At 38.4% G+C, this 21,812-nt stretch overlaps 1 protein-coding gene across 4 annotated transcripts in view; it reads right to left on the bottom strand.

Moving 5' to 3' along the window:
• ALG14 (ALG14 UDP-N-acetylglucosaminyltransferase subunit) overlaps positions 1 to 21,812 on the bottom strand; it is a 122,333-nt gene that overhangs the window by 95,394 nt on the left and 5,127 nt on the right. The window lies entirely within an intron of this gene.

The following is a 21,812-nucleotide window of genomic DNA, read 5'->3' as shown; positions in this document are numbered from 1 at the left end:
CATGTTTACTGCAGTATTCTGTGAAAAACTGAAAACCACAAGAGGGAAATGGTACATCATCAATACTATAAACTACTAGGCAATCATTAAAAAGTGCAAAGTAGACCGGTATGTACCAACATGGCAAACTATCAAGGTATAGAGTTACATGCAAAAATGCTGAAAACAATATAGGGTTTGATTTATAAACTAGCCATCCCCTGCCTCCATCCCATTTATGTGTATATATGTACATGTAATTTATAATATTTTTTTTATAGTACATGCACAAAGGAGGGAAAAGGTCATACCAGCAGGTATAACTCAAGCTGGTACAATGTTTACTTCCAGAGAGTGGGACTAGGATAGGAACAGGGAACACCCACTTTTTATTTTATATAAAGTAAAGAAGTTCTTTATTGTCCACAGTTTTTAAATTAGTAAATAAAAAAAAATAGGAAATAAAATTTGGGAAGAAAAGAGTAAAGGAACAGAAAAATAATCACTTACAATCCTGCCACAGTTAATTGTGGGACATATTCAATAAAGATTTGCTGAAATATACACATATAAGTGTCTTATACAGAATTGGCACTCATTTAATATTTTTTGAATAAATGAACAAATCAATGACTTTCTTGGTAAAACAGTATAAGCTTACTTATAGCGTAGAGGGAAATCTAGTTAAATGACCCCGAAGTAAAGTTGGCTCTAATTTTTAACGCTTCAAATCAGTTTTCAGCAACTTTGGTTATTTTATGTAAGAAAAAAGCCTACTCTGTAATTTTTACATGTAGTTTTGAAAATGTTTTATTCAAGTGCCACTGAGCTTTTTTTCCTTAGTGGTATGATCTAAAAGGGCTAAGTCATGTTCTAACAGAAGTTGCACAAAGTAACGGTTGTCAAGGAAGGCAGTTAACAGATAAGGCTCAGACTGAAGCAAATGGAAGGATGAACCAAAATCCACAGTGCAATGCCCTGAGCCTCCCATGTCTCCCAGGGGTGGGTGTCCCCACTGAAACACAGACCAGTGTGGAGACTGCTGCTCTCCAGGAAGAAAGCTCTGGTTTGATTTTTCACTTACCTTCATATAACACAGCTCTGGTAATCGGTTCTATTTGGAGAAGTTACTATCCAATCTTTCTGAAAGATATTACTTTAGCTACTTTTTACTTTAGAACTAATCCCGGTGGAAATTACGTTTTCTTTAGGAGGCTTTTCAAGATATTTTTTCATATAAGTAATTTCACAGCTAAACATTTGTTTCCTTGTTTTTGTTTTACTTGTTTGTGTGTGTGTTTTTGCTTAGCTTTTGCTCTTCATCTTTGTAATCTCAGTTGCTTTATTCCAGTGGGGTTGAGGTGCTTTTCCCAAGGAAAGCCTGTTTCTCTTTAAATGCTAAACTATCCATCAAAATCCTAGAGGAGAACGTAGGCAGTAACCTCTTTGACATCAGCCACAGCAACTTTTTTCAAGATACATCTCCAAAGCTAGTGAAACAAAAGTGAAAATGAACTTTTGGGACCTTATCAAGATAAAAAGCTTCTGCAGAGCAAAGGAAACAGTCAACAAAACAAAGAGGCAACCCACAGAATGGGAGAAGATATTTGCAAATGACACTACAAAGGGCTGGTATCCAAGATCTATGAAGAACTTCTCAAACTCAACACCCAAAAAACAAATAATCAAGTCAAAAAATGGGCAGAAGACATGAACAGACACTTCTCCAAAGAAGACATACAAATGGCTAACAGACACATGAAAAAATGTTCATCATCATTAGCCATCAGGGAAATTCAAATCAAAACCACATTGAGATACCACCTTACACCGGTTAGAAAGGCAAAAATGGACAGGGAAAGAAACAACAAATGTTGGAGAGGTTGTGGAGAAAGGGGAACCCTCTTACACTGTTGGTGGGAATGCAAGTTGGTACAGCCACTTTGGAAAACAGTGTGGAGGTTCCTCAAAAATTTAAAAATAGAGCTACCCTATGACCCAGCAATTGCACTACTGGGTATTTACCCCAAAGACACAGATGTAGTGAAAAGAAGGGCCATATGCACCCCAATGTTCATAGCAGCAATGTCCGCAATAGCCAAACTGTGGAAAGAGCCGAGATGCCCTTCAACAGATGAATGGATAAAGAAGATGTGGTCCAGATATACAATGGAATATTACTCAGCCATCAGAAAGGATGAATACCCAACTTTTACATCAACATGGATGGAACTGGAGATTATGCTAAATGAAGTAAGTCAAGCAGAGAAAGTCAATTATCATATGGTTTCACTTATTTGTGGAACATAAGGAATAGCATGGAGGACATTAGGAGAAGGAAGGGAAAAACGAAGCGGGGGGAAATTGGAGGGAGAGACGAACCGTGAGAGACTATGGACTCTGAGAAACAAACTGAGGGTTTTGGGGGGGGGTGGGCGGATGGATTAGGCCAGTGATGGGTATTAAGGAGGGCACGTACTGCATGGAGCACTGGGTGTTATACGAAAACAATGAATCGTGGAACACTACATCAAAAACTAATGATGTATTGTATGGTGACTAACATAATAAAAAAAAAAAAAACCCCGCTAAACTATGCAGAGAAACATAGGCTAATAGTAGAGTTAAAAAGTACACCACAAATAATTATTTCTCTTTATTCCTGTGTAATAAATAGGATGAATTACATACCTTAAGATTTTAAATACCATTTTAAAAATTTTACTGAATCAAAGGAATTAGGGGAAATTCAAATGAAGTTTCTGCAACAAAAATAGGTCATCTCTACCATTTAATTAGCAAAATTATATTAATTTAAAATGTAGCTTAAAAATCTGCTGTATATTTATATCTAGCATAAACAGACAAACATGAGCATTTCAATATTTTTCCTACAAACCAGCAAAAACATTTAGAAATTTATTGAGTAATTCCATATCAGAGTAAGTTATAAACCAAACAACAGAAAATTTCTATGCTACTTGGGTAAATCTAAGTGATTAATAACTGGTAATATGTATCTCCTGATTTCTGGGAAGGTCTTTTATGTTTTTGGAAGAGCAGGCCTGTGTTGCAAATGTGGGTTTTGGCTTCTCACCAGAACCAAGTGTGAATCGATGAACTTTTATTCCTAAAGTGCTCTGAGTAATGTGGATGAGACACCTTGTCCAGGCACAGACTGCAATTACTGTTAATGCTTTCAAATATTGCAGACTTTCTGCTTCACTACAGAGTGAGAGTCAAGGCCTTTAACCATAAGAGTATTAGGTATTGTTAGGAAATTGCAGTTGGTTCAGTTCTATCGGGGGGAAAAAAAAAAGAAAACTGGTGAGTGGGGGGGTTGCTACTTTTACAAACAGTCCAGAATAGACCTCAATATAGAGAATACATTAAAACTCTGACTTTAGTTAGAAAATTAATTTGACTTTGGTTCTGGCAAGATGGCAATATAAACTAACCTGAAAACCCTCCTATAAACAGATTAAAATGCTATAAGAAATGTAACAAAATATTCTTTTATCTGAAGTAGAAAGACAGGAAATCCCTACTTGCCAGGAATAAGAAAAAAATGAAAGAGGAGAGACAGCTTGTGACAAAGAGGTCTGGGAAGAAGACTAATTGTGTCAGTAACCCAGGGTGGGGGTTTGAGGCCCCCCCCACCCCCGGGTTCTGGAGGATGGCCGCAGAGGAACAACAAACTGACAGCTAATATTACCATGACAGTAACACCTCCCTATATTTGAAAATGAGAGTGCTCTGGGGCTCAGTTCTTAGTCCTCTTCTAATTTCTAACTATACTTAGTCCCTGGGTGATCTCATCCAGCTTCTTGTTTTAAGTACCATCAGTTAATACAGAAGACTCCAAAATTCACATTCCAGACAAGAGCTCCTTCCTGAACTTTAGATTCACAGATCCAATTGCATAGTCAGCACCTTTACATGTATGTTTACAGACATCCCACACTTAGTCCTCCTCCTCTCTCATGTAATCTTTGCCTAAATTAATGGCAATTCCATTTTTCTGGTAGCTCAGGCCAAAATCTGGATGTCATCCTCTACTCCTCATCTCTTTTCCACATCCACACACAGATAAAATTTAGCTCTATCCTCAAAATATATCCAGAATCTGACGACTTCCCATCATATCCACTTTTACCATTGTGGTCCAAACCCTACTGGTCTCTCCTAGGATCACTGCTATGGCCTCCAAACTCCTTTCCTTGCTTCTGTCCTCCTCTTTAGTTTATTCAGCAGCCAAAATGATCCTATGAAAATATAAATCAGAGGTGCCTAAACAACATGCTACTAAACAACCAATGGGTCAATGAAGAAGTCAAAGAAGAAATAAATACATGGAGACAAATGAAACTGGAAACACAGTGGTCCAAAATCTTTGGGACACAGAGAAGTATTCTATGAGAGAAATTTATAGCAATACAGGCCTACCACAAGAAACAAGAAAAACCTCAAATAAACAATCAAACCTTACACGTAAAGGAACAAGAAAAAGAACAAACAAAACTCAAAGTTAGTAAAAGGAAAGAAATTATATAAAGATCAGAGTGGAGGGGGAGGAACAAGATGGCAGAGGAGTAGGAGACCTAAATTTCGTCTGGTCCCAGGAATTCAGCTAGATAGGGATCAAACCATTCTGAACACCTACAAACTGAATAGATCGAAGAAAAGAATAGCAGCAACTCTCTGAACAGAAAAGTGACCACGTTCTGGAAGGTAGGACGTGAGGAGAAGTGAATCCGAGGTGATATTCGGGAGGATAGATGGCAGGGGAGGAGGCCTCCAATGGCTGCTTCTGGCAACTGATAGAGCAGCGGAGCACAAAATTGGAACTTTTAGAAGTCGGCTCCGCTAAGGGACGTCGCTCCAGGAGCTAAGCAGGGGGTGGAATCTGGGACAGTGGGGTCTCAGGACCCTCAGGGTCACAGAAAGACCGGGGGTGCCTGAATGCGGCAGAGTTCCCAGGTATCGGAGCGGGGAAGCCGGCTGCAGAGACGGAGCCAAGGAGTGGGCTCTCAGCTCAGGGTTGCCATAAACCATGATCTGCAGCACAGTCAGGCCACTGCTCTTCCAGCAGGGACCCAACAAGCGGCAGATCCGGGGAGACACCCCCCTTCCTCCCCCAGGAGGAGCAGCATGGGAGCCCACCGCAGCGATCTGCTGGGTTTGGAGACTCCACACAGAGTTGTATGCCAGAGATAGAAACACTTGGTCACAGGCTGGGTGAGCACGGAGTGCGGCTGGAGACTGGCGAGACGGGAGTGACTGACTGCTTTTCTCTGGGGGCTCACTGAGGAATGGGGCCCCGAGTTCTCGGCTCCTCCGGGGCGGAGATTGGGAGGCCGCCATTTCACTGTCATCCTCCAAAGCTGATCGGAAAGCTTGCAGGGAACAAAAGCTCCCGAGAGCAAACCCCAGCAGATTACTTAGCCCGGACCCAGGAACGGCGGGGCAATTCTGCCTCCGGCAAAGACATTTGGTAACCATGGCAACAGGCCACTCCCCCAGAAGATCAGCAAGAACAGCCAGCCAAGACCAAGTTTAGCGATCAATGAGAATGGCAGAACTCCAGCACTAGGGGAATACTGCACATAGAATTCATGGCTTTTTTACCATGATTCTTTAGTCTTTCAAAGTTAAATTTTTTTTTAACTTTCTTTTCTTTTTTGAATTTTTCTTCTTCCCTTTTTCAACCAACATCTTATCAATCCCTTTTAATTTTTCATTTTTAGAGTCATATTCCTTCATAATAGTTAACCTTATTTTTGGTATATATATGTAAGTTGTTCTCTCTTTAAAATTTTGGGATACAGTTTCTTCTAACAGACCAAAATATACCCTAAATCTCTAATGTATGGCTTTATTCTAGTCTCCCGCCTAATCACATTCTCTCCCTTTTCTTTTTAAATCCTCTTCTTTCTTTTTTCAACCAACTTCTTATCAATTCCTTTTATAAAATCTTTTATAATTTTCATCTTTACAGTCATATTCCATCCCTTCAACGTATTTACCCTTACTTTTGTACATATGTAAGTTTTTCTTTCTTTAAAATTTTGGGAGGCACTTTCTTCTAACAGACCAAAATATGCCCAAAATCTAGTGTGTGGCATTGATCTATGCACCAGCCTGATCATATTTGATCATATTCTGTTTTTTTGTTTGTTTGTTTTTATCTTTTTCTTTTTTCTTTCTTTCCCTTTATTTTCCCCCGGTTTCAGGTCTCTTCTGATTTGTTTAGTGTATATTTTTCTGGGGTCGTTGTTACCCTGTTAGCATTTTGTTCTCTCATTCATCTATTCTCCTCTGGACAAAATGACAAGATGGAAAAAATCACCTCAAAAAAAAGAATAAGAGGCAGTACCTACTGCCAGGGACCTAATCAATACTGATATTAGTAAGATGTCGGAACTAGAGTTCAGAACGACGATTTTAAAGATACTAGCTGGGCTTGAAAAAAGCATGGAAGATATTAGAGAAACCCTTTCTGGAGAAACAAAAGAACTAAAATCTAACCAAGTCAAAATCAAAAAGGCTATTAATAAGGTGCAATCAAAAATGGAGGCTCTAACTGCTAGGACAAATGAGGCAGAAGAGAGAATTAGTGATATAGAAGACCAAATGATGGAAAATAAAGAAGCTGAGAAAAAGAGAGATAAACAACTACTGGATCATGAGGGCAGAATTTGAGAGATAAGCGATACCATAAGACGAAACAATATTAGAATAATTGGGATCCCAGAAGAAGAAGAAAGAGAGGGGCAGAAGGTATATTGGAGCAAATTATAGCAGAGAACTTCCCTAATTTGGGAAAGGAAACAGGCATCAAAATCCAGGAGGCAGAGAACCCCCCTCAAAATCAATAAAAATAGGTCAACACCCCAACATCTAATAGTAAAACTTACAAGTCTCAGAGAAAAAGAGAAAATCCTGAAAGCAGCTCGGGAGAAGAGATATGTAACCTACAATGGTAGAAACATTAGATTGACAACAGAGACCTATCCACAGAGATCTGGCAGGCCAGAAAGGACTGGCATGATATATTCAGAGCACTAAATGAGAAAAATATGCAGCCAAGAATACTATATCCAGCTAGGCTGTCATTGAAAATAGTAGGAGAGATAAAAAGCTTCCAGGACAAACAAAAACTAAAGGAATTTGCAAACACGAAACCAGCCCTACCAGAAATATTGAAAGGGGTCCTCTAAGCAAAGAGAGAGCCTAAAAGTAACATAGACCAGAAAGGAACACAGACAATATACAGTAACAGTCACCTTACAGGCAATACAATGGCACTAAATTCATATCTTTCAATAGTTACTCTGAATGTAAATGGGCTAAATGCCCCAATCAAAAGACACAGGCTATCAGATTGGATTAAAAAACAAGACCCATCAATTTGCTGTCTGCAAGAGACTCATTTTAGACCCAAAGACACCCCCAGATTGAAAGTGAGGGGGTGGAAAACCATTTACCATGCTAATGGACACCAAAAGAAAGCTGGGGTGGCAATCCTTATACCAGACAAATTAGATTTTAAACCAAAGACTATAATAAGAGATGAGGAAGGACACTATACCATATTTAAATGGTCTGTCCAACAAGAAGATCTAACAATTGTAAATATCTATGCCCCTAACATGGGAGCAGCCAGTTATATAAGCCAATTAATAACAAAAGCAAAGAAACACATCGACAACAATACAATAATAGTGGGGGACTTTAACACCCCCTCACTGAAATGGACAGATCATCTAAGCAAAAGATCAACAAGGAAATAAAGACTTTAAATGACACACTGGACCAAATGGACTTCACAGATATATTCAGAACATTCCATCCCAAAGCAACAGAATACACATTCTTCTCCAGTGCCCATGGAACATTCTCCAGAATAGATCACATCCTAGGTCACAAATCAGGTCTCAACTGGTACCAAAAGATTGGGATCATTCCCTGCATATTTTCAGACCACAGTGCTTTTCCTCACAAGAGGAAAGTCGGAAAGAACTCAAATACATGGAGGCTAAAAAGCATCCTACTGAAGAATGTATGGGTCAACCAGGAAATTAAAGAAGAACTAAAAAAATTCATGGAAACAAATGAAAATGAAAACACAACTGTTCAAAATCTTTGGGATACAGCAAAGGCAGTCCTAAGAGGGAAGTTTATAGCAATACAAGCCTTTCTCAAGAAACAAGAAAGGTCTCAAATACACAAACTCACCCTACACCTAAAGGAGCTGGAGAAAGAACAGCAAATAAAGCCTAAACCCAGCAGGAGAGGAGAAATAATAAAGATCAGAGCAGAAATCAATGAAATAGAAACCAAAAGAACAGTAGAACAGATCAATGAAACTAGGAGCTGGTTCTTTGAAAGAATTAACAAGATTGATAACCCCCTGGCCAGACTTATCAAAAAAAAAAAAAAAAGAAGAAGAAGTGACCCAAATAAATAAAATCATGAATGAAAGAGGAGAGATCACAACCAACACCAAAGAAATACAAACACTTATAAGAACATATTATGAGCAACTATATGACAGCAAATTACATAATCTGGAAGAAATGGATGCATTCCTAGAGATGTATCAACTACCAAAACTGAACCAGGAAGAAATAGAAAACCTGAACAGACCTATAACCACTAAGGAAATTGAAGCAGTCATCAAAACTCTCCCAAAAAACAAAAGCCCAGGGCCAGATGGCTTCCCAGGGGAATTCTACCAAACATTTCAAGAAGAATTAATACCTATTCTTCTGAAACTGTTCCAAAAAATAGAAATGGAAGGAAAACTTCCAAACTCGTTTTATGAGGCCACCATTACCTTGATCCCAAAACTAGACAAAGACCCCATCAAAAAGGAGAATTACAGACCAGTATCCTTGATGAACACGGATGTAAAAATTCTCACCAAAATACTACCCAATAGGATCCAACAGTACATTAAAAGGATTATTCACCATGACCAAGTAGGATTTATCCCTGGGCTGCAAGGTTGGTTCAACATCCACAAATCAATCACTGTGATACAATACATTAATAAAAGGAAGAACAAGAACCATATGATCCTCTCCCAGGAGATGCAGAAAAAGCATTTGACAAAGTACAGCATCCTTTCTTGATCAAAACTTTTCAGAGTACAGGGATAGAGGGTACATACCTCAATGTCATAAAAGCCATCTATGAAAAACCCACAGTGAATATCATTCTCAATGGGGAAAAACTGAGAGCTTTTCCCCTAAGGTCAGGAACACGGCAGGGATGTCCACTATCACCACTGCTATTCAACATAGTATTAGAAGTCCTAGCCACAGCAATAAGCCAACAAAAAGAAATCAAAGGCATCCGAATCAGCAAAGAAGAAGTCAAACTCTCACTCTTTGCAGATGATATGATACTTTATGTGGAAAACCCAAAAGACTCCACCCCAAAATTGCTAGAACTCATACAGGAATTCAGTAAAGTGGCAGGATATAAAATCAATGCACAGAAATCAGTGGCATTCCTATACACCAACAACAAGACAGAAGAAAGAGAAATTAAGGAGTCGATTCCATTTACAATTGTACTCAAAACCGTAAGATACCCAGGAATAAATCTAACCAAAGAGGCAAAGAATCTGTACTCAGAAAACTATAAAATACTCATGAAAGAAATTGAGGAAGACACAAAGAAATGGAAAAACGTTCCATGCTCATGGATTGGAAGAACAAATATTGTGAAGATGTCAATGTTACCTAGAGCAATCTACACATTCAATGCAATCCCTATCAAAATACCATCCATTTTTTTCAAAGAAATGGAACAAATAATCCTAAAATTTGTATGGAACCAGAAAAGACCCCGAATAGCCAGAGGAATGTTGAAAAGAAAAGCAAAGCTGGTGGCATCACAATTCCGGACTTCCAGCTCTATTACAAAGCTGTCATCATCAAGACAGTATGGTACTGGCACAAAAACAGGCACATAGATCAATGGAACAGAAAGACAGCCCAGAAATGGACCCTCAACTCTATGGTCAACTAATCTTCGACAAAGCAGGAGAAAATGTCCAATGGAAAAAAGACAGTCTCTTCAACAAATGGTGTTGGGAAAATTGGACAGCCACATGCGGAAGAATGAAACTGGACCATTTCCTTACACCACACACAAAAATAGACTCCAAATGGTTGAAAGACCTAACTGTGAGACAGGAGTCCATCAAAATCCTAAAGAAGAACACAGGCAGCAACCTCTTCGACCTCAGCCGCAGCAATTTCTTCCTAGAAATATCACCAAAGGCAAGGGAAGCAAGGGCAAAATGAACTATGGGGACTTCATCAAGATAAAAAGCTTTTGCACAGCAAAAGAAACAGTCAACAAAACCAAAAGACAACCAACAGAATGGGAGAAGATATTTGCAAATGACATATCAGATAAAGGGCTAGTATCCAAAATCTATAAAGAACTTACCAAACTCAACACCCAAAGAACAAATGATCTAATCAAGAGATGGGCAGAAGACATGAACAGACATTTTTCCAAAGAAGACATCCAAATGGCCAACAGACACATGAAAAAGTGCTCAACAGGGGCGCCTGGGTGGCTCAGTCGTTAAGCATCTGCCTTTGGCTCAGGTCATGATCTCAAGGTCCTGGGATCGAGCCCTGCATCAGTTTCCCTGCTCCGTGGGAAGCCTGCTTCTCCCTCTCCCACTCCCCCTGCTTGTGTTCCCTCTCTCGCTGTGTCTCTCTGTGTCAAATAAATAAATAAAATCTTAAAAAAAAAAAAAAAGAAAAAGTGCTCAACATTGCTTGGCATCAGGGAAATCGAAATGAAAACCTCAGTGAGATACCACCTCACACCAGTCAGAATGGCTAAAATTAACAAGTCAGGAAATGACAGATGTTGGCAGGGATGCGGAGAAAGGGGAACCCTCCTACACTGTTGGTGGGAATGCAAGATGGTGCAGCCACTCTGGAAAACAGTATGGAGGTTCCTCAAAAAGTTGAAAATAGCGCTACCCTACAACCCAGCAATTGCACTACTGGGTATTTACCCCAAAGACACAAATGTAGTGATCCGAAGGGGTACATGCACCCCAATGTTTATAGCAGTAATGTCCACAATAGCCAAACTATGGAAAGAGCCAAGATGTCCATCGACAGATGAATGGATAAAGAAGATGTGGTATATATATACAATGGAATATTATGCAGCCATCAAAAGGAATGAAATCTTGCCATTTGCAACGACGTGGATGGAACTGGAGGGTATTATGCTGAGCAAAATAAGTGAATCAGAGAAAGACATGTATCATATGACCTCACTGATATGAGGAATTCTTAATCTCAGGAAAACAAACTGAGGGTTGCTGGAGTGGTGGGGAGTGGGAGGCATAGGGTGGTTGGGTGATAGACATTGGGGAGGGTATGTGCTATGGTGAGCGCTGTGAATTGTGTAAGACTGTTGAATCACAGACCTGTACCTCTGAAACAAATAATACATTATATGTTAAAAAAAAGAAAAAAAGAAGATAGCAGGAAGGAAAAGTGAAGGGGGGGAAATCAGAGGGGGAGATGAACCATGAGAAACTATGGACTCTGAGAAACAAACTGAGGGTTCTAGAGGGGAGGGAGGTGGGGGGATGGGTTAGCCCGGTGATGGGTATTAAGGAGGGCATGTATTGAATGGAGCACTGGGTGTTATATGCAAACAACGAATCATGGAACACTACATCAAAAACTAATGATGTAATGTATGGTGATTAACATAATAAAAATAAATTTAAAAAAAAGATCAGAGTGGAAATAAATGAAATAAAGACTTTAAAAAAGCAATAGAAAAGATCAATGAAACCAAGAGCTGGTTCTTGTGAAAAGACAAACAAAATTGATAAAACTTTAGCCAGACTCATCAAGTAAAAAAGAAAAAGGACCCAAATAAATAAAGTCAGAAATGAAAAAAGGAGAAGTAACAACCAACACCACAGAAATACTAAGGGTTATTAGAGACTACTATGAAAAATGATATGCCAACTAATTGGACAACCTAGAAGAAATGGATAAATTCCTAGAAACAGACAATCATCCAAAGCTGAAACAGGAAGAAAATCTGAACAGACCTATTACTAGTAACAAAAGTAAGTCAGTAATTGAAAAACTCCCAACAAACAAAAGTCCAGGACCAGATCAATTTATAGAAATTCCCCTTAAACTATTCCAAAATATAGAAGAGGAAGGAAAGCTTCCATATACATTCTATGAGGCCAGGATTACCCTGATACCAAATCCAGACAAAGATACCACAAAAAAAGAAAACTATGGGTGCATATCCCTGATGAGCAGAGATGCAAAAAATCCTCAGCAAAATATTAGCAAACCACATTCAACAAAACGTTAAAAGGATTATTCACCACAATCAAGTGGGATTTATTCTGGGGGCACACGATGGTTCAGTATTCATAAATCAATGTGATACACTACATCAACAAGATGAAGGATAAATATCATATGATTATCTCAGATGCAGAGAAAGCATTTGACAAAATTCAACATCCATTCATGATAAAAACTCTCAACAAAGTGGGTTTAGAGAAAACATACCTCAACATAATAAAGGCCATATATGAAAGGCACCTGGGTAGCTCAGTCAGTTAAGCATCTGACTCTTGATTTCAGCTCAGATCATGATCTCGGGGTCCTGGGATCGAGCTCTGCATCAGACTCCTCGCTCAGCAGGAAGACTGTTTGGGATTCTCTCCCTCTCCCCCTGCCTCTCTCCCTGCTCGCTCATTCTCTCTCAAGTAAATAAATAAATCTTAAAAAAATATTAAAGGCCATATATGAAAACCCACCGCTAACATCATACTCAATGATGAAAAACTGAGAGCTTTTCCTCTAAGATCAGGAACAAGACAAGGATATCCACTCTCACCACTTCTTGCAACATTGTACTAGAAGTCCCAGTCACAGCAATCAGACAAGAATAAGAAATAAAAGGCATCCAAATTGGTAAGAAAGAAGTTAAACTGTCACTATTTGCAGATGGCATGATACTATATACATAGAAAATTTTACAGACTCCACCAAAAAACTATTAGAATAAATGAATTCAGTAAAGTTGCAGGGCATAAAACTAATACACAGAAGTCAGTTGCATTTCTATACACTTAACAAAGTAGCAGAAAGAGAAATTAAGAAAACAATTCCATTTAAACTGTACCAAAAGTAATAAAATGCCTAGGAATAAACTTAACAAAGGAGGTGAAAGATCTGATCTCTGAAAACTATAAAACACTGATGAAAGAAATTGAAGACAACACAAATAAATGGAAAGACATATCATGATCATGGATTGGAATCATATTGTTAAAATGTTCATACTACCCAAAGCAATCTAAAGATTCAATGCAACACCATCAAAATACCAATAGCATTGTTGACAGAACTAAAATAAATGATCCTAAAATTTGTATGAAACCACAAAACACCCCAAATAGACAAAACAATCTTGAGAAAGAAGAACAAATCTGGAGGCATCACAATTCCAGATTTGAAGATATACTACAAAGCTGTAGTATCAAAGAAGTATGGTACTGGCACAAAAACAGACTCATAGATCAATGTAACAGAAGATAGAGCCCAAAAATAAACCCATGCTTATATGGTCAGTTAATCTATGAAAAGGAGGTGAGAATATACAGTGGGGAAAAGACAGACTTTTCAATAAATGTTGCTGGAAAACTTGGACAGCTATATAGAAAACAATGAAACTGGACCACTTTCTACCACCACACATAAAAATAAACTCACAATGAATTAAAGACTTAAATGTGAGACATGAAACCATAACACTCCTAGAATAAAATGCAGTAATTTCTGGGATACTGGCTGTAGAAACATTTTTCTAGATATGCTTCCTAAGATAAGGGAAACAAAAGCAAAAATAAACTATTGGGATTACATCAAAATAATAAGCTTTTGCACAGCAAAGGAAACCATCAACAAAACAAAAGCAACCTACTGAACAGAAGATATCTGCAAATGGTATATTCAGTGAAGAGTTAATATCTCCCAAATATAAAGAACTTAATACAACTCAACACCAAAACCCCATATAATATGCTTAAAAATGGACAGAGGACCTGAATAGACATTTTTCCAAAGACATGCAGAGAGCCAACAGGGACATGAAAAGATGCTCAACATCAAGGAAATGCGAGTCAAATCCACAATGAGACACCTCCTTACCCCTGTCAGAATGGCTTGAATCAAAAAGAAATAACAAAGAGGTGGTGAAGATGTGGAGAAAAAGGAACTCTTGTGCACTGTTGGTGGGAATGCAAACTGCAGCAGCTACTGTGGAAAACTGTACGATGATTACTCAAAATACTAAAAATAGAAATACCATATGAGGGGCGCCTGGGTAGCTCAGTCAGTTAAGCATCTGCCTTCGGCTCAGGGCATGATCCTGGAGTCCCAGGATAGAGTCCCGCATCGGGCTCCCTGCTCAGCGGGGAGTCTGCTTCTCCCTCTGACCCTCTCCTCTCTGGTGCTTTCTCTCTCTCTCTCTCAAATAAATAAATAAAATCTTAAAAAAAAAAAACAAAAAAGAAAAAAGAAATAGCATATGATCCAATAATTCCACTATTGGGTATTTATCCCAGAAAACAAAAACACTAATTTGAAAAGATATACACACCCCATGTTTACTGCAGCATTATTTACAATCAGCATTATTTACAATAGCCAAGATATGGAAGCAACCCAGTGTTCACTGACAGATGAATGGATAAAGATGATGTAGTATATACATATACATACAATGGAATATCAGCCATAAAAAAGGATAAAATCTTACCATTTGTGATAAGAGGGATGGACCTAAAGAGTATTATGTTAAGTGAAGTAAGTCAGACAGAGAAAGACAAATACCATACGATTTCACTTATATGTACAATCTAAAAAACAAAACAAATGAACAAACAAAAAGCAGGAACAGACCCATAAACACAGAGAACAAACTAATGGTTGCCAGAGGGAAAGCAGCTAGGAGGATGGGCAAAAGGGGTAAAGGGGGGGTACGCGCTTTCAGTTATGGAATGAATAAACCACAGGAGTAAAAGGTACAACATAGGGAATATAGTTAACGGCATTGCAATTGTGTTTTATGGTGACAGATGGTAGCTACACTTCGGTGAGCATAGCCTAATGTATAAACTCATCAAATTGTTATGTTGTACACCTGAAACTAATGTAACATTGTATGTCAACTATACTTCAGTTAAAGAAAAAGTAAAAAATAAATAAATAAAAGTCAGATCATATCACTCCTCTACCTAAAACCTCCCAATGGCTCCCCATTTCACACAAGGGGGAAAAAAATCTAAGACTAAAAATGGATCACAATGTCTTAAAAAAAGTCTGATCTCGGGAGGCCTGGATGGCTCAGGCGGTTAAGCGTCTGTCTTCAGCTCAGGTAATAATCCCAGGGTCCTGGGATTGAGTACCGCATCTGGCTCCTTGTCAGCGAGGGGTCTGCTTCTCCCTCTGCCTGCTGCTCCCCCTGCTTGTGCTCTCTCTCTCTCTGACAAATAAATAAATAAAATCTTAAAAAAAAAAATCTGATCTCAACATCCTCACCCTAACTTCTATGGGCTCATAATGTACTCAGCTCTTCCTCCCTTACTTTGCTTTGGTCAATTTGACTTCTGTTATTTCAAAAACATGCCAGGTACAGCCCCACCTCAGGGTCTTCTTTGCAGTTATTGTTTCCTCTCCAAGAATTCTCTTTCCCCAGATGGCTTTATACTTTCACTTCCCTCTCAGGTATTTGTTCATATGTCACTTTTCTGGCCATTTTGCCTAAAACTGCAGCCTCCCTTTATCCACCCCCCCCCCCAATATTCTGTATTCCCTTCCCTGGCTTTAGTTTTCTCCTTAGCATTTAACACTAATGCATTATACATTTTACTTGATTATCTTGTTTATTGTCTTCCCATTGGAATGTAAGCACCATCAGGGCAGAGATTCTTGTATGTTTTATTCGCTACTATATCACTAACATTCAGAAAGTATTCAATAAGTATTTGTTAAATAAATGAATGAATGCTAAATATATATTTATGAAGGAAAAAAATTCAACCTAGAATTCTAAATGTAGAATGCAATCAAAGGAAGGTCAAAACCAACACATATTCTCAGGCAAACAAAAAACATGGAAAAAATAAATCACTTATAGACCTTCCATGGAAGAATAAAAGATATACTCTGGTAGAAAGACATTGGATCCAAAAGGAATAGCAAGAATAAGCAAAGAAAATAAATCTAAATAAGCACTGACTGCGTAAAACAATAATAGTAATAAGTAATTTGGGTGGTATAAAAACAAAGTAGAACCAAAACAATAATATGTAAGATGGGAAGAGGTGTTTACAGTTAAAATATTCTAAAAGCCTTGTTTTTCAGGAGGAGGGTGGAGATATTAAATTTTTGACTTTAAGTCAGGTAACCATGTAGACAATTTAAGAATAACATCTTTGAGAATAGAATATTTCCCATTCCAGGAGAAGGGAAAAAGGGAGGATAAAGAAAGCTCACTTAATCCAAGCAGAAGACAGAAAAGGAGGATAAAAAGATTCAAAGAAAATGATGGTCAGTAAAAAGAGCCAAATAAAATAGTAGAAACAAATCTAATACATTAATAATCACAATAAACGTGCATGTACCAAACATGCTAGTTAAAAGACAATGATTCTTGGTTTTGAATTTTAAAAATTGTGTTACATGTCGTTTAAAAAAAGATACACCTAAAACACAACAACCACCAAAAGGTAAAAATAAAGAGATGGACAAAGGTAAACGATGTGAACACTATAGCATAGATTACAAAAGGGCAAGAGAATGTTATGAAAATATTTATGCCAACACATTTGTAAACTCATAAAAAATAGATATATTCCTAGAAAAATATCTTAGCAAAACTGACTTAAGAACAAACAGGAAGCCTGAAAAGTCTATAACCATAATAAAAAGAACACAACAGGGCCAGGTATTTTTATAAACAAGTTCTATAAAATTTAAAAAGTAACTCCATATTTATACAAATTCCTTCCCAAAATAAGATGCTGTATACTCATATGATCAGATTAGTGTAACCTTGATACCAAAACTAAAGAACAGCACAAGAAAGGAAAAGTACAGGGCAATCTCACTCATGAACATTAATACAATAATTCCTAAACAATATACTTGCAAACAAAATCCAGCAATGCGTTAAAATGTAACTCACTATGCACAAACTAGGTTTATTCCAAGAATTCAACAACAATTCATACCTTGTAACTGCCCACGAAAATAGATAAAATGGAAAAAACAATATGATCATCTGAGATAAAGAAAAGACATTTGATAAAAATCAACAACCAAATATGATTTAAAATTAAACTCCTGGCAAATTTTTAAAATCATAAAGACTATAAAGATGACCACTATACTGCTTCTATTAGTTACTGTTCAAGTTCTAAAAACAAAATGAGAAAAAGAAATAAAAGGTGTAAAGATTAGAAAGAATCATAATTGTTACTATTTGCAGATGATATTATCTTTGTAGATAGCATAAAAGTGTACAAATTACTGGAATTAATTAGAATGTGGCAAAGTGATTCTTATAAGATCACTATACTCAAATCAATTATATTTCTCTATACTGTAACACAGGAAATCCCATTAAAAGGTATATCACTTACAACAATAAGACAATACAAGGTACACAGAATAAAAACAACAAAAAATATACAAGTCTCTCGTGAAGAAAATTAGAAATGTTACTGAAAAGCATTAAAGGAAACCTAAATAATGCAGAGACAGACAATGTCCCTGGATAGGAAGATACCATTATATAGATTTAAGTTCTCCTCAAACTGATGCATTGATTCAATTCAAATAAAAATTTTAACATGTTTCTTTGTGAACTTGCCAAAGCTAACTCAAAAACCCATGGGAAAAAAGAAAGAACCCCTAAGATACTTCTGAAGAGTAAGACTACAGGAGCTTGATATTAGGAATAGACAAACACACCAGTCAACAAAGAGGAAAGCTCACATACAGATCTTTACATACACAGAAACTTGATATAACAGTGGTAGCATTGCAGATCAGTGAAAAAAGGAGTATTCAATAAATAGTGTTGAGCCAGTGCTGGTAGCTACTGCACTAGACATTAAGATCTAGATTGTTCAATATTCTTGGCTAATAAGGGCTCTGCCGGCAAATGTATTGATCACTACCAATTTCTTCAACGAGACTCCTTCTCCCCAGTCTTGTGAGCTCCATGGGAGGTATAATGGATAGCTGTCTAGGGGGCTGCAGGTACAACTCCCCTAAGCTATAGTGAAAAAAAGAGAAGAGTAAGTGGATTCCTCCCTTGAGCAAAGCTTGGTGGGAAGGTGTCTCTCCACCTGGCCTCTCCCCCAAGTGTAGCATATGGTGTAGCCAGCAGAAACGACAACTCATGCTACCACCCTCAACGGCTCTCTGCATCTCTGCAGAAACTCCTCCCAGCTTCAGATTCATGAGTAGAGATCTTTTTAGGAATGAGGTAGTATTCTTTCTCTAAAAAGGGTCGCATTGCCCCAGTAAATTAACTGATGGAAGAAAGTAGTCTAAGAGAGATGCTTAGTCCTACACTGGTGGTACCACTTTGATAGGAAGACAAAATAATGGCACTTTAAAAATTCAAAATCTTTGGCTTTTGGATTAAAGTGAATTAAACCTTGTATGGACCTAGAGGGCATTATGTTAAGTAAAATATGTCAGACAGAGAAAGACAAAGACCATATGATCTCACTTATAATGGAATCTAAAAAGCAAAAGAAACAAACAAACGAACAAAGCATAAACAGACCCATAAAAGCAGAGAACTGGTTGCTGCCAGAGAGAGCGTGAGGGATGGGCAAAATGGGTGAAGGGGAATGGGAGGTAAGGCTTCCAGTTATGGAATATGTAGGTCACAGGAATCAAAAGTTCTGGCACAGGGAATACAGTCAAGGATACTGTAATAGTGTTGTCTGGTGACAGATGGGAGCTATACTTGTGGTGAGCACAGCATAATGCACAGAGTTGTCATATCACTATGCTGTACACCTGAAACTAGTGTAACATTGTGTGTCAGATAAACTTCAATTAAAAAATAAATAAAATAAAGTGAATGCACCCAACTTACAGGGTTCTAAAGTGTCTATAACAATCTTCCTGTAGGGGCCCCTGCGTGGCTCAGTTGGTTAAGTGTCCAACTCTTGATTTTGGCTCAGGTCATGATCTCAGAGTCCTGAGATCGAGCCCTGAGATCAAGTCCACGCTGAGCGTGGAGGCTGCTTAAGATTCTCTCTCTTCCAAAAAAAAAAAAAAAAAAGATTTTCTCTCTTCCAGGGCGCCTGGGTGGCTCAGTCGTTAAGTCTGCCTTCGGCTCAGATCATGATCCCAGGGTTCTGGGATCGAGCCCCACATCGGGCTCCCCGCTCAGTGGGAAGCCTGCTTCTCCCTCTCCCTCTCCCACTCCCCCTGCTTGTGTTCCCTTTCTCACTGTGTCTCTCTCTGTCAAATAAATAAATAAAATCTTTAAAAAAAAAAAGATTCCCTTTCCCTCTGCCCCTCCCCCTCTCAAAAAAACCAACCCACAATCTTCCTGTATATAACAATCTTCCAAATGTTCCATTAAACCACGAAATTCAGCAAATACTCAATATGTATGCTAAATTAAAACTGTAGCCTCTAATTGGATGCAACTTCAGAAAGAAGAATATATATGCTAATAATTGGGTAAAAAGATACCTGTTCCTTATGTTGAAAACAATAACAATTTGTAATTATTCAACTTTTATATTTTTTAAGTAGTCTTTACAACTGCTAAATTATAATACTATATTCCACTTGTGTAAAAAGTCACCACTGTATTCTCCAAATTCTCCACCAATTCTTTTTTTTTTTTTAAGATTTTATTTATTTATTTGAGAGAGAGAGAATGAGAGAGAGCACATGAGAGGGGGGAGGGTCAGAGGGAGAAGCAGACTCCCTGCCGAGCAGGGAGCCCGATGCGGGACTCGATCCAGGGACTCCAGGATCATGACCTGAGCCGAAGGCAGTCGCTTAACCAACTGAGCCACCCAGGCGCCCTCTCCACCAATTCTAATATACCCTCTAAGATAAGAGATTCAATGACATTTTTAGTCTCTGATGCCTTGAATAATCCCCAAAGCATTCTTTTTTACTTAGTTTATTGGATTGGAAAAGAATGCACAGAAGAGGCAGAGTGGCCTATGCAGAAAAAGTTTTGGAGAAGACATGTTTAGGTAAGTGCCACATATCAGGTGGACCTTATTTATACTTCTGGGTCTCCATTTTCTCATTTGTAAAATAAGTATGGTATTATCTGTCTTGCACATTATTAAAAGGATCAGTTACACACACAGGGATGAATAGTGTCCCCCCAAAATTCCTGTCTATCTGGAATCTGTCAGTGTGACCTTATTTGGAAAAAGGTCTTGTAGGTGGAATCAAGTTAAGATGAGGTCATACTGAATGTGTCTGGGCCCTATATCCAATGACTGGTGTCTTTATGAGAAGGGAATGTGAAGACAGAGACACAGGAATGGCCCTATGACAATGGAGGCAGAGTTTAAAATGATGCTGCTCTAAGCCAAGGAAAGCCAAGGAGTGTTGGCAACCATCAGCAGCTAGTAAGAGGCAAGGAAGAATTCTCCCCTAGGGTCTTCAGAGAGAACGCGGCCCAGTCGAATCCTTGATTTCAGATTTCTAGCCTCTGAAACTGTGAGAGAATACATTTCTGCCCTTAATCACCCAGTGTGTGGTACTTTGTTTCAGAGGCCATAAGATTCCCAAAACAGAAATGAAGCATTTGGCTTACCCCCCCACATAGAGAAAACATACCACAGCGTTTTGTTCTGGCTGAATAACAACAGCCAGATTCTGATCCTGTTTGACATGCAATCTCCAAGAACACATTCTAACAGTGTTGTAGTTAGGGATCACGTTTACACAGTTGACCACAACTCAATTGAAACAGGCTTTAAAAAGGTGTGGAGGTGGGGTGAGGTGAGGAAGTGAGAGAGGAAATGAGGGGGAGTAGGAGAGTGGCGGTATTAGTGGATCTGAATTTCCCACACAGATGCAGCCGGACCTCTGGAGTTCCTGAAGGCAGGTCTTACCACCTGGTTCCTCATTTTACTCTTCCTGTGTATTAACATCATTCTTTTCTCCAACTGTAGTCTATCTTTACCTGGCAGGTGAAAACATGACTGCCAGGAGCTCCCAAATTTTATCTTTTACAGAGTTTGTCCCCAAAGAAAGACTGCCTCCATTTTCTGGATCCCCACGTCCAAAAAGCCCAGGGAAACACTGAGTAGCCTGAGCTGGGTCAGCTTCCACTCCTGAACTACCCGTTGCCGCTCCTTGGCTGGGCAGGTGCCAGAGGGAGGGATGGATGGAGACAATCTACCCAAGGGACAGCTCTAGTTTCCTTCCTTGATAAAGAAGTCATTTCACTTTTGTTCTTTTACCCCTAATTCTGACTAAAATGCTAAACTGAAGTGAGCAACCAGAGATAGAGAAGTTAATTTTAAAGGCAGATTCAAATACAATTTGAAGAATAAGAAGTAGTCATAGATACATCATCAAGAAATGCAATACATTGATAAAGAACTTTAGGGAAGAACCAATAAGCACATGAACCAGATGCTTTATGTAAGTTTAAATTTTCCTAGCTGGAATTAATTGAAACACTATTTCCCCTATTTAAAAGAATAAAAGAGAATATAAGAA

The sequence above is a fragment of the Halichoerus grypus genome, chromosome 5 (genome assembly GCF_964656455.1).
Source record: "Halichoerus grypus chromosome 5, mHalGry1.hap1.1, whole genome shotgun sequence".
Taxonomy (NCBI): domain Eukaryota; kingdom Metazoa; phylum Chordata; class Mammalia; order Carnivora; family Phocidae; genus Halichoerus; species Halichoerus grypus.
The sequence above is the reverse complement of the archived record's forward strand: the minus strand, read 5'-3'. Positions and strand labels throughout refer to the sequence as shown.